Raw genomic sequence first — 12,791 nt, forward strand, 5'->3', positions numbered from 1 at the left:
GGAAATTATGATTAAATATTAAAAAGGAGGGGAAAAAAGTTAAAAAAAAAAAATGGAGCACCTGGGTGGTTCACTGGGTTAGGTATGGAACTCTTGATTTCAGCTCAGGTCATGATCTCAGGGTCGTGAGTTTGAGCCCTATGTTGGGCTCTGCGATGGATGTGGAGCCTGCCTAAGGTTCTCTCTCTGCCACCCCCCCCCCCCGCCTTGTTCGCACGTGCGTACACACGCTCGCTCTCAAAAGAGAAAAGTAAAAGGGAAAATCTTTAGACTATCTTTATAAACAATTTGGGTACAAATCTTCAGTGTTGTAAAGATTAGAGAACAGGAAGAGTTTTGTTTATTTAAAAACAGTATTTTTGAAGTTTAAAAATAACTTTTTCAGTAGAGGTGGTCTGAAAACATGAAAGGCTCTTCCTTAATAAGCTAGTACTTGCCTGCTTTCAACAAAGGATATAGGTTTTCTGGGGCGCCTGGGTGGCTCAGTTGGTTAAGTGACTGCCTTCGGCTCAGGTCATGATCCTGGGGTCCTGGGGTCGGGGCTCCCTGCTCGGCAGGGAGTCTACTTCTCCTTCTGACCTTCCCCCCTCTTGTGCTCTCTCTCTCTAATTCTCTCTCTCAAATAAATAAAATCTTTAAAAAAAAAAAAAGGATATAGGTTTTCTCTGCAGTTGTTCTAATTTTCCAAAATTGGCTTATTTGATGGCAGTACATCAGAATTTAGTAAAAGAGAATTTAAAAATAAGCTTGCTATGTAAGTTCTTTTGGGTTTTAACTTTCCTTGGCTTGAAAAGATGAAGTCACTAGAATACAGGCTTTTTTTTTTTTCCTGTAATTCTATCTTTTATAATAAAACCAGAGGTCAGATTTGCCTTCGGATGTCACAATATTATGCAAGGGAACAAAAAGGAATTTAAAACTTAATGACAGACCCGCCATTGTCCTTCTTGAGGGGTACTTTTTGCGTAAAAGTTTTTGTTTTGTTTTGAGGGGATTTACAACTTACTGTTTTTTTTTTTTTAAAGATTTTATTTATTTGACAGAGAGTGACACAGCGAGAGAGGGAACACAAGCAGGGGGAGTGGCAGAGGGAGAAGCAGGCTTCCTGCGGAGCAGGGAGCCTGATGTGGGGCTCGATCCCAGGACCCTGGGATCATGACCCGAGCCAAAGGCAGCCGCTTAACTGACTGAGCCACCCAGGCGCCCCTACAGCTTACTGTTTAAAGATCACTTTGTAGGGACGTCTGGGTGACTCAGTCCGTTTAGCGTTTGCCTTTGGCCCAGGTCATGATCCCAGGCTCCTGGGATCTAGTCCCATTTCAGGCTCCTTGCTCAGCAGGGAGCCTGCTTCTCCCTCTGCCTGCAGCTCCCTCTGCTTGTGCTCTCTCTCTCTCTCTGTGTCAAATAAAGTCTTTAAAAATAAATAAAGATCACTGTAGCCAGTAGATTAAAGGACTTGTTTCTTTACTGTTGCATAATAAATCAGGTTCATTTGTATGATGATTGCTTCTTGTTTCAGATAGGTGGTGAAAGGTTTGGTTTGGGAATATTTTCTTACTTCTTCAAGAATGTGATATGGGTCTTTATAACTTCAATAGCACTTAACAATAGGAATGGAAAAACAACCTTAGAATTTTAAAGCTAAGGAAGAGATTTTTCTGTTTTGGGTGTGTGTGCCATAAAATATTGTAGCAGTTGAGCAATTAAAAGTGGCTAGTGGGACTCAGGAATTTAATGTTTTAATTTGTTTTGTTGAAGTCAACCACATGGGGCTTCTGTATTTCAGAATGCAGTAGCTATTATACTAGATGTTGCAGCCTCAAACTATTAAAATTTAACATTGAGTATTTTAATGTTATGAAACTTTCAAAACCTTTAGACAAAAATCTGAAACTCCAAAAAGAAAATAAGTCAGTTTCACTAATTAAAATATTTTGTTGCAAATAATTAAAACTTAAATATAACTCAGTAAGATATATCAAAAAGAAAACTTACATATTACTGAGTTAGTTTCACCTGAAATCTGCCAACCTATTCATTATTTGTATCAGGATGTCATAAAGAAATCCCAGATTATTGTATCATTACAAGCAAAAATACCTTTATAAATAGCCATTTCTGAACAAAAAACACCAATAACATTGAAATAAAAGGAACTATATTAAAAAGCTATATTAAAATATAGTTTTCCGACAACCAAAGGAAAAAAGAAAGCATCACGTACTAAAGCCATTTCCATTAAATCAGAAACAAGACAGGAATACCTTTTATAGTCATTTACCTGTCAGTATTCTCGAACATTATTTTGGCAGTTCTAGCCATTGAAATAAGACAGTAAGTAAATGAGATAATTCGTATAAATATTGGAAAAGAAGAAAAAAAATTTTGTTTTCAAATTATAGAATGCACAGAAGTTCAGGGAGACTGTAGTGGAAAACAACTAGAATCAGTAAAAAATTCTGAAATGGTGATATATGATAAATATATAAATACTAATAGCTTTCTCTTTATTAGCAGTCATCAGTAAAAAATGGAAATGACCAAAGAAACAAAAAAAACAAACATTCAACATAATGATAAAAACTATAAACTAGATGTAGGAATAAATGTATTAAAGAAGACACAAAGCAAAGCTGTAGATCCTTTGTGAAGAAAATTTGGTATTATAAACAGTCCTTCCTCCCCCCACATTTTTACCTTCAGAATTTTTTTGGAAAGATTTATTTGAGAGAGCGAGCGAGCGAGAGAAAGCATGCACATGAGTAGGGGGAGGGGCAAAAGGAAAGGGGGAGAGAGAATCTTAAGCAGACTCCTTGCTGAGCACAGAGCCCAATGGGAGGCTTGATCTCACCAATCTGAGATCATGACCTGGGCCGAAATCAAGAGTCGGGCACTTAACCAACTGCCCAGGCGCCCCTTACCTTTGAAATTTTTACTTGAGAGTCTAATTTACATGACGGCCCGCAAACAGAATGGGAACAGCATCCGAAAAAAACAGAATAGCAGATGTGTTGGCTCTTACTCAGTAAATAAATATTTTTTGAGCACCTATTCTGTGCTGGGAACCTAGTTTTTAGTGCCATCATTCTCCAAAATAATGCACTTGAAGGGGTGGAAAGAAAATATAGAACTTCTATTAAAAGTTTATTTTTATTTTTATTTGAGAGAGGGCAAGAGCACAAGCAGGGGGAGAGGCAGAGGGAGAGAGAGAAAGCAGACTCCCGCTGAGCGGGGAGCCTGATGGGGTTCTTGATCCAAGGACCCTGAGATCATGACCCGAGCTGAAATCAGGAGTCAGACACTTAACCAACTGAGCCACCCAGACACCCCTGATAGTTTTTATTAAAAAAAAAGTTTTGGCCAATAATATACCTGATGCCTGTGGGTCTTTTGATTAGGTGGTGATGTGTCATGAACTATACACAGAATGTCCTGAATCAGAGCTTCACTTGTTGAGCTCTCACCCTTGTTCATTTTGCAATATACTGCAGTCTGTCTAGTTACATGGATTAATTACTTAGTTTGTCCAAGTCAACCCTCATCAAATGGATACACTATTTAAAAGATTTTTACCAAATGGGGGGCCTGGCTAGCTCAGTTGGTGGAGCATGCGATTCATGATCTCGGGTTGTGAGTTCGAACCCCATGTTGGGTGTGGAGCCTACTCAAAAAAATTAAAAAGCGGTGCCTGGGTGGCTCAGTCAGTTAAGCATCTGACTCTTGATCTCAGCTGAGGTCTTGATCTCAGGGTCATGAGTTCAAGCCCCATGTTGGGCTCCACGCTAGGTGTGGAACCTACTTGAAAAAAATTTTTTTTAAATACAAAAGATTTTTACCAAACAAGCCCTACAAGATAATAATAATAGGAACACAAATACTGGTGAACAAGAAAAGGGCAGGCTGACAGGCTTTCCTACTCTGAGCTCATTAAACACATGACAAGGTAAAAATACTGACTTTCTAATAAAAAGACTAGTCAGATTTGATAAGTTGGAAAAAAAGCTTAAGCTACAAGAAGTATGAATTTATATCTCTTATGATTAATGTCAAAACTCACCCTATGTGTATATTATACTTTGAGATATTTGTTAAATCATAGTTTATTTCACCTCTAGCTTATTCTTTTAAGATGTTTCTTTTTTTATACTATACACATTAATTTAGATGTACTTATATATGAAATTTTATATAGAAACATGTATAAATATGTTGGGGGTGGTGGATGCTCAGTTTTGTTGTTTCACTTTTTAACCTGATTAGATGCCTCATGAAACTAATTTGAAGATTTCTCCTTAATAGACTAGTGTTTTGCATTTTAGAATTAGAGGGGGCATATATAGTGCAGGGAAAAAAATAGGAAAGAAGTGTTTCTAAAGTTATAATTAAAAAAAAAATAAACCCACATTAAATTTTAGGATAAGAAAATGATTAAGTCATGCTGTAAATTTTCATTTTTGGGGAATGGGAAAGAAAGCACATTTGGGGGGCACCTGGGTGGCTCAGTTGGTTAAGCAGCTGCCTTCAGCTCAGGTCATGATCCCAGGGTCCTGGGATCGAGCCCCGCATCGGGCTTCCTGCTTAGCGGAGAGCCTGCTTCTCCCTCTCCCTCTGCCTGCCACTCTGCCTACTTGTTCTGTCTCTCTGTCAAATAAATAAATAAAAAATATCTTTAAAAAAAAAAAAAGCACAGTTGGGGATGACCAAGTGAGGAATTTTTTTTAAGATTTTATTTATTTGAGGGAGAGAGAGAGTGTGCATGCATGCAGGCACACAAGCTTGAGCAGGGGGAGGAGCAGAGGGAGAGGGAGAGAATCCCAAGCCTACTCCATCCAGAGGGTGGAGCCCTATGCCAGGCTTGATCTCACCACCCTGAGATCACCACCCCAGATGAAAGCTTAAATCTGTATATAAAGCAGGTAATACAGAAGTGAAAGAGAAGATTGGGAGGCAAAGGTGAGAGAAGAAAATATAAGTAAGGCTAACATTGTGGGACCATCAAATACTATACCTTAATTTGGCTATACATATCTGTGGATTTGAAAATCACTGTATAAGGGGGTAGAGTGAGGGAGATCACACCAAAGGAAATAACCAAAGTATGGAATAGAATGCTAGTTGAAATGGAGGAGAAAAAAGATGCGTTTGGGGGAAATTATAGACAGAAAAGTAGAAAGGATTAGACATGATTAGATGTGAGAAATTAGAAATAAATTAAAACCTGAAAGTATACACATAAAGAATCAACGTAATCAAGAAATTGGACAATTTTATTTTGTTCTTTTTTAGAGTAAGCAGAATGTGAAATAAAGCTGTGATTTTATCCATTTTTTACCTCCCTAATTATATAGTAGTGTAAATAACTTGTTTCTTACAAAAATTTACCTGCTACTTGAGGTATGTTCTTTTAGTGCAAGGTAGTAAAATTAATTTTTTTTCTTAACATCAGTGTACATGTAAATTCCATACTGTATGCTTAATTTCTTTATTAACTATTGGCTTAAAGTAATTTAAAACTAAGATCATTTTTGGCTCAAGGAATTTGGATTTAAGACTAATCTTCACATAGCCAAGATGATAGTGTGGTTTGTTTCAAGGTTTTAAAAGTAAAGAAAGATACCAGTTCCCTTCCTACTTTGCTTTTTATATCCTATTTCTTTGTCTGACATCACTAATATGATTTCAAGTGTTATTTTTTGTCTTTAATGTTCAAATTACTTAGATTTTCTTAAACAATTCCTTGTTTTTTCTAAATACAAAAGTGAACCTTTTCCTTTTCTGACAAGTAGCCTGTTAGAAGTAGCCTGTTAGAAGTTACTTGAAGAATCATCTAAAATCACTAAACAAAAACTTTCTTTTTTTTTTTTTTAAAGATTTTGTTTGTTTATTTGACAGAGAGAGAGAACACAAGCAGGGGGAGGGGCAGAGGGAGAAGCAGACACCCCGCCGAACAGGGAGCCCAATGTGGGCTTGATCCCAGGACTCTGGGATCATGACCTGAGCGGAAGGCAGATGCTTAACCGACTGAGCCACCCAGGCACCCCTAAACAAAAACTTTCTAAAGTGTAAATTTAATAGCCTAAAAATTTGTTGTATAATATACGTAATTCTTGACTTTTGTTTGTTCGACACATGAAGCCCTATGTGAATGAGATGCTAAACCCTGGACCGCCTCTCCTAGTGAAGTACTAATCAGGTTATCTGAACTCTGACCAGCTTCCTCCTATCACAATTTCTCAGTGACAGCAGTATAGAAAGAAGTCAAAGAGGAATACAACTCTTTATAATATTACTTCAACTACATTTTGGGAACCAGGTGTATTTTCACCTTACAACATTTAACCATATTTTATAACATTTATTTCAAAATGGGAAATGCATTCCAAGTTTCAGAGGACTAATCTACAAGCTTTGGAAATCTTCTTGAAGGGAAAGAGTGACTGTATTTTTTTTTTTTACGTATTAGAGGTGAGTATAATTCTGACTGATTGGCTTCAACACAGTTGTAAACCAGGGAGAGATTTTTAGAACTTGTTTACTTTAAATCCTTCTGTTTACCTTGGGAGTTTTTAATACCAGTATTAGTGGGATAGTTTCCAATTTGAAAGCAGTGTCTCAGCTAAAACTAAGGCAGCCAGACAACATTTAAATTCTCATTTATATTCGACTTTTCTTACTGATTTTCTTTGGACCTCTTGGCCTGGGAGGAAGAAGAAATCAAAAGGTGTTGTGGGCAGCTAGAGAAGCCCATGCTGTGAGGCAGCTCTTCGTTACACAAAGGAAGGAAACTAACATTTATTGATCTCTACCACATGCTAGGCACTCTTAGAAGTTTTGGCCCATAGAAGTAGGTGCTTTCCTTTAACGTCATCATCATCAAATAATACTTGCATAGTGTGGTAAATTCAGAGTATAAAAGTTATAATCTTAGAAATAAGTGTCCTTCTTAGTGACTGTAAGAACCTAAAATTGGCTCTTGAGAAATAAGGACAGTTGTGAAAACATTAACAAATTTTTTTAAATCGGTGAAAACTAACCCAGACAAAACAAAATTGATTTCTTATAGCTCAGTAAAGTTAAATTTGTTACCCCTTTATGATATTGGGTTATTGTAGAATATTAGAGCAGGTAATGTCCTAGATACCCTTTAGATTGCCAGTGCTGTCCAACAGAAATAATATGTCATATATGTAATTTTAAATTTTTTTTTTTTTTAAAGATTTTATTTATTTATTTGACAGAGAGAGAGGGAACACAAGCAGGGGGAGTGGGAGAGGGAGAAGCAGGCTCCCCGCAGAGCAGGGAGCCCGATGCGGGGCCCGATCCCAGGACGCTGGGATCATGACCTGAGCCGAAGGCAGTCGCTCAACCAACTGGGCCACCCAGGCGCCCCTGTAATTTTAAATTTTCTAATAGTCACATTAAAAAGGCAAAAAGAAACAGGTGAATTAATTTTAGTTGTATATTTTGTTTAACCCATCTATTCAAATACTATCATGTCAACATGTAATCAACATAAAATTATTAGAGATAGTTTGTGTTCTTTTTTTTTTTTACATAAAACTTTCCAAATCCAGTGTATATTTTACACTTACAGCACATCTCCATTCAGATACTAAACTCTCGTTAGAAATGCTTGACTTGCTCTTCCGGGGACGGCGTCCATAGGCATTCAGAATGGTCCAGCGTTTGACCTACCGTCGTAGGCTGTCCTACAATACAGCCTCTAACAAAACTAGGCTGTCCCGAACCCCTGGTAATAGAATCGTTTACCTTTATACCAAGAAGGTTGGGAAAGCACCAAAATCTGCATGTGGCGTGTGCCTAGGCCGACTTCGAGGAGTTCATGCTGTGAGACCTAAAGTCCTTATGAGGTTGTCCAAAACGAAAAAACACATTAGCAGGGCCTATGGTGTTCCATGTGTGCTAAGTGTGTTCATGACAGGATCAAGCGTGCTTTCCTTATTGAGGAGCAGAAAATCATTGTGAAAGTGTTGAAGGCCCAAGCACAGAGTCAGAAAGCTAAATAAAAAAAATGAAGCTTTTTTGAGTAGTAAAAAAAAATCAGAGGGCGCCTGGGTGGCTCAGTTGGTTAAGCGACTGCCTTCGGCTCAGGTCATGATCCCGGAGTCCTGGGATCGAGTCCCGCATCGGGCTCCCTGCTCGGCGAGGAGCCTGCTTCTCCCTCTGACCCTCCCCCCTCTCATGTACTCTCTCTCTCTCTCATTCTCGCTCTCTCAAAAATAAATAAATCTTTAAAAAAAAAAAAAATCAGAAAGCCTGGGGGGAAAAAAAAAGAAATGCTTGACTTCTATTTAGATTCATAAAAATTGCAGTTAAAAAGGTAGATTCTATGGGGCGCCTGGGTGGCTCAGTCGTTAAGCGCCTGCCTTCGGCTCAGGTCATGATCCCAGCGTCCTGGGATCGGGCCCCGCATCGGGTTCCCTGCTCCTCGGGAAGCCTGCTTCTCCCTCTCCCACTCCTCCTGCTTGTGTTCCTGCTCTCTCTCTCTCTGTCAAATAAATAAATAAAATCTTTTTTTAAAAAAAAAAGTAGATTCTAAGAACTATTAGAAGTTTTCCAATGAGGGCGCCTGGGTGGCTCAGTTGGTTAAGTGACTGCCTTCGGCTCAGGTCATGATCCTGGAGTCCAAGGATCAAGTCCCGCATCGGGCTCCCTGCTCGGCAGGGAGCCTGCTTCTCCCTCTGACCCTCCCCCCTCTCATGTGCTCTCTGTCTCTCTGATTCTCTCTGTCTCAAATAAATAAATAAAATCTTTAAAAAAAAAAAATTTTCCAATGAATGAATGAAGTACAGAAAAACCATTTTTCTTTAATATTTGCATCTGTATTGACAAAACTGACTTTTTTTTTTTTTTTAAGATTCCATTTATTTATTTGAGAGAGAGAATGAGACAGAGAGAGAGAGCACGAGATGGGGGAGGATCAGAGGGAGAAGCAGACTCCCTGCTGAGCAGGGAGCCTGATTTGGGACTCGATCCCGGGACTCCAGGATCATGACCCGAGCCGAAGGCAGTCGTTTAACCAACTGAGCCACCCAGGCGCCCTGACTCATCTTTTTAGAACAACTGATTTGACTCTGAAACAAAAGCATATCAGTTTCAAAATTACATCTAAGTAAATCTGCTAACTCTTGTAACAATTCAGTATTATCAACATTGAATTCAAAGGGGCACTATGTAAACTGAAAATCGACTCTTAAATGTATCCATATCAACAACATGCCCTTCAATTTTCTCACAGATTTTATTATTTTATTTTATTTTTAAAGATTTTATTTATTTATTTGACAGAGAGAGACACAGCGAGAGAGGGAACACAAGCAGGGGGAGTGGGAGAGGGAGAAGCAGGCTTCCCGCCGAGCAGGGAGCCCGATGCGGGGCTCGATCCCAGGACCCCGGGATCATGACCTGAGCCGAAGGCAGACGCTTAACGACTGAGCCACCCAGGCGCCCCTTCATTTCAAGAAAATCTTGAATTAGAGGGGTACCTGGCTGGTGCATTCAGTAGAGTGTGCAACTCTTGATCTTGGTGTCGTGAGTTTTGAGCCCCACGTTGGATGTAGAGATTACTTAAAAATGAAATCTTTAAAAAAAGAAAAAAAAAAGAGGGGTGCCTGGGTGGCTCAGTTGGTTGAGCAGCCGACTCTTGATTTTGGCTCATGATTTTGGCTCAGGTCGTGATCTCAGGGTCCTGGGATCCAGCCCCATGTCAGGCTCCATGCTCAGTGGGGAGTCTGCTCAAGGATTTTCTTTCTTCCTCTCCCCCTACCCCCATGCACACGTGTGTTGTCTCTCTCTCTAAAATAAGTCTTTAAAAAAAAAAAAAAAGAGGGCGCCTGGGTGGCTCAGATGGTTAAGCATCTGCCTTCGGCTCAGGTCATGATCTCAGGGTCCTGGGATCGAGTCCTGCATCGGGCTCCCTGCTCCTTGGGAGCCTGTTTCTCCCTCTGCCTTTCTCTCTCGCTCTGTCTCATGAATAAAAATAAATAAATAAATAAATAAATAAATAATTAAAAAAAAATAAAAAAAGAAAATTTTGAATTAGAATAAATAGTAGAGTAAATCTTTGTAAACTCATGACTCAAACTGAAGCAGTGAACATTGGCAAAGAACTTTTCTAACAATATGAAAGATTATTTAATTCATTATCATGAATTATTATGGTCATTAAATTCGTTATCTTCTATTTTTTTATAACAGTTTCATAAACTGGTGATGATTCATAGCATTTGTACATATATACTGAACAGTTTTAGTAACTGCATCCATGATACAGTCCATTTCAGAACACAGATATTTTCGATATGTATCACACAGTGAAATAAATATAATAATAAGGGAAATCTAGTAAATCCAGATTTTGGATCTCACATAGCTGGCATATTGTCTTTTTTTTTTTAGGATTTTATTTATTTGAGAGAGAGAGCACGCACAAGTAGGGGAGAGGAAGAAGCAGGCTTTCCGCTGAGCAGGGAGCCTGATGCAAGGCTCAGTCCCAGGACCCTGGGACCATGACCTGAGCCATAGGCAGATGCTTAACTGAAGGCAGACACTTAACTCACTGATCCACCCAGGCTCCCCCATTGTCTGTCTTGACAGAAACTTTTTCCTATCTAGCTGAAAGTGACAGATGTAAAAGATTAAAAAATATAGTATCTACAACTTGAGATTGATTAGATGAAGACATTTCTTTGTAAATTTAGAAGTTGAGACAAAACATACCCAGAATGTTAGTCAGTATCTCTTGTGAAGTTCATTTAAAGCTAAAAATAAAAGTACTTGCAATTTTTCAAATGTTGAATAGATTGATCTTTAATATTGTTAGAAAAGTCTTTTATTCACTGACACTCACTTGGTGGGTCAATTTAAGATATTTCACGTTTTGTTTTAATTGTTTCCTCAAATTTTAAAACCTAATTCCCTTAACCGAAATGATAATTAAATTTTTTATCTTTCCATCTAAAAATGGTTCTCTTTGTTGAGCAAGAATCCCAGCCATTTTATGGCTGGCCAAAATTATAAGCTCAGATCCTATTTAATAATCACGGACATTTTTTTTTTGTTATATGTTTAATTTCATTAGCTGCTTTATTTTTTGACTGTTGAGAGGCAACTTCTTATTAAATGAATATGCATTTGCTGAAGATGACTCTTGGTATTATCTTAAAACTTCTTTTATTTATTTATTTTTTAATTTATTCATTTATTTGACACAGAGAGAGAGCGCGCGCACAAGCCCGGGGGAGGGGAAGAGGGAGAAGCAGACTCCCCGCTGAGCAGGGAGCCTGATGTGGGGCTAGATCCCAGGACCTTGAGATCATGACCAGAGCTGAAGGCAGACACTTAACCAACTGAGCCACCCAGGCACGCCTTAAAACTTCTTTTATACAACTTACTCATTTTTCTCTGCTATAGCAAATTGTATTGCCATCCTTTGTAAAATTTATGACATACCTTCTCCACTTGATACTGCCCCATTAGTGTGCCTTCATTTGAAAGTTAAAAGTTTTTTCATTCTTAATTTTTTTTTTAAAGGTTTTATTTATTTATTTGACAGAGAGACACAGCGAGAGAGGGAACACAAAAAGGGGGAGTGGGAGAGGGAGAAGCAGGCTTCCTGCAGAGCAGGGAGCCCGATGCGGGGCTCGATCCCAGGACCCTGGGATCATGACCTGAGCTGAAGGCAGACGCTTAATGAATGAGCCACCCAGGTGCCCCTCATTCTTAATTTTTAAGCCAGAAAAATAATTTGCATTATAATTAAAATAAGGGTTGCAGCTCAATTACTATTTACATAGTTATCACTGTAACTCTGCTGTCTGCATAAAATATTCAGATAAACACATGGTAGTGCTACATTGTTGCATAGAAAAATAACCATCTGTTGACATAAACTAGATTGGTGATATGCTTATGTAATACTAGAAATGACACATGCACCCATCATGTGCACTGCAATACATCTTAGGTGATGTAATAATAAAAGTGAAGTATAGTTTTGCCAAAACCATAAAACTGTGTTTAGTGGAAAATTATTTTTTACTGCTTTAGTTGTTAAGTGAAATTTTGTATCAATTAGAATTTTTTAAAAATTAAAATTCAATTCTTAAGTGGCATCAGCCACATTAGCACAGCTCTAGAATCTAGAGCAACTTATTTACTTTAATGATGTAAGTTCAGAGAGATGAAGCAACTAGATCCAGTCAAGCCAGATTAGTTTAGAATGGAGCAAAACCATAAATAAATCTATATTCAATATATGAAAAATGTTACTTTAACAAATGTTTTATATCCTAGGCTCAATCCATATCACACCAAAAAGAATTACTTTATTTATTTATTTAAAATTTTTTTTTTTTAGAGAGAGCAGCGGGGTGGGGCAGAGGGAGAGGGAGAGAATCTCAAGCAGGCTCCACGCCCAGCTCAGAGCCCGAGGAGGGGCTCGATCTCACAACCCTCAGATCGTGACCTAAGCCGAAATCAGGAGTCAGACACTTAACCAACTGAGCCACCCAGGTGCTCCAAAAAGAATTACTGTAATAAGAAAAAAAACAGTTATTTAATTTAACTGGAAACAATTTGTTTAAACAAAGCAACAACTTTTTTATGGAGGTTCAGGGGTTCACTTTTCAATTAGAGATTATGGCATACTGTAAATAGATGAAAGGTGAGATAAATTTGCTCTTAGACTTCATTCCCCAGATGAACACTAGCATTTAGCCTTGTTTTTGTTTTGAATACTGAGTCTTGTTTTATCTGTAATACATGCATAA

General features: G+C 38.3%; 1 protein-coding gene and 1 pseudogene across 4 annotated transcripts in view; both read left to right on the plus strand.

The window, feature by feature from the left end:
- USP3 (ubiquitin specific peptidase 3) overlaps nt 1–12,791 on the plus strand; it is a 108,829-nt gene that overhangs the window by 38,679 nt on the left and 57,359 nt on the right. The window lies entirely within an intron of this gene.
- Nucleotides 7,421–8,070, plus strand: LOC145723290 (large ribosomal subunit protein eL34 pseudogene; annotated as a pseudogene).

The sequence above is a fragment of the Leptonychotes weddellii genome, chromosome 9 (genome assembly GCF_054177405.1).
Source record: "Leptonychotes weddellii isolate Sample4059 chromosome 9, ASM5417740v2, whole genome shotgun sequence".
Classification (NCBI taxonomy): domain Eukaryota; kingdom Metazoa; phylum Chordata; class Mammalia; order Carnivora; family Phocidae; genus Leptonychotes; species Leptonychotes weddellii.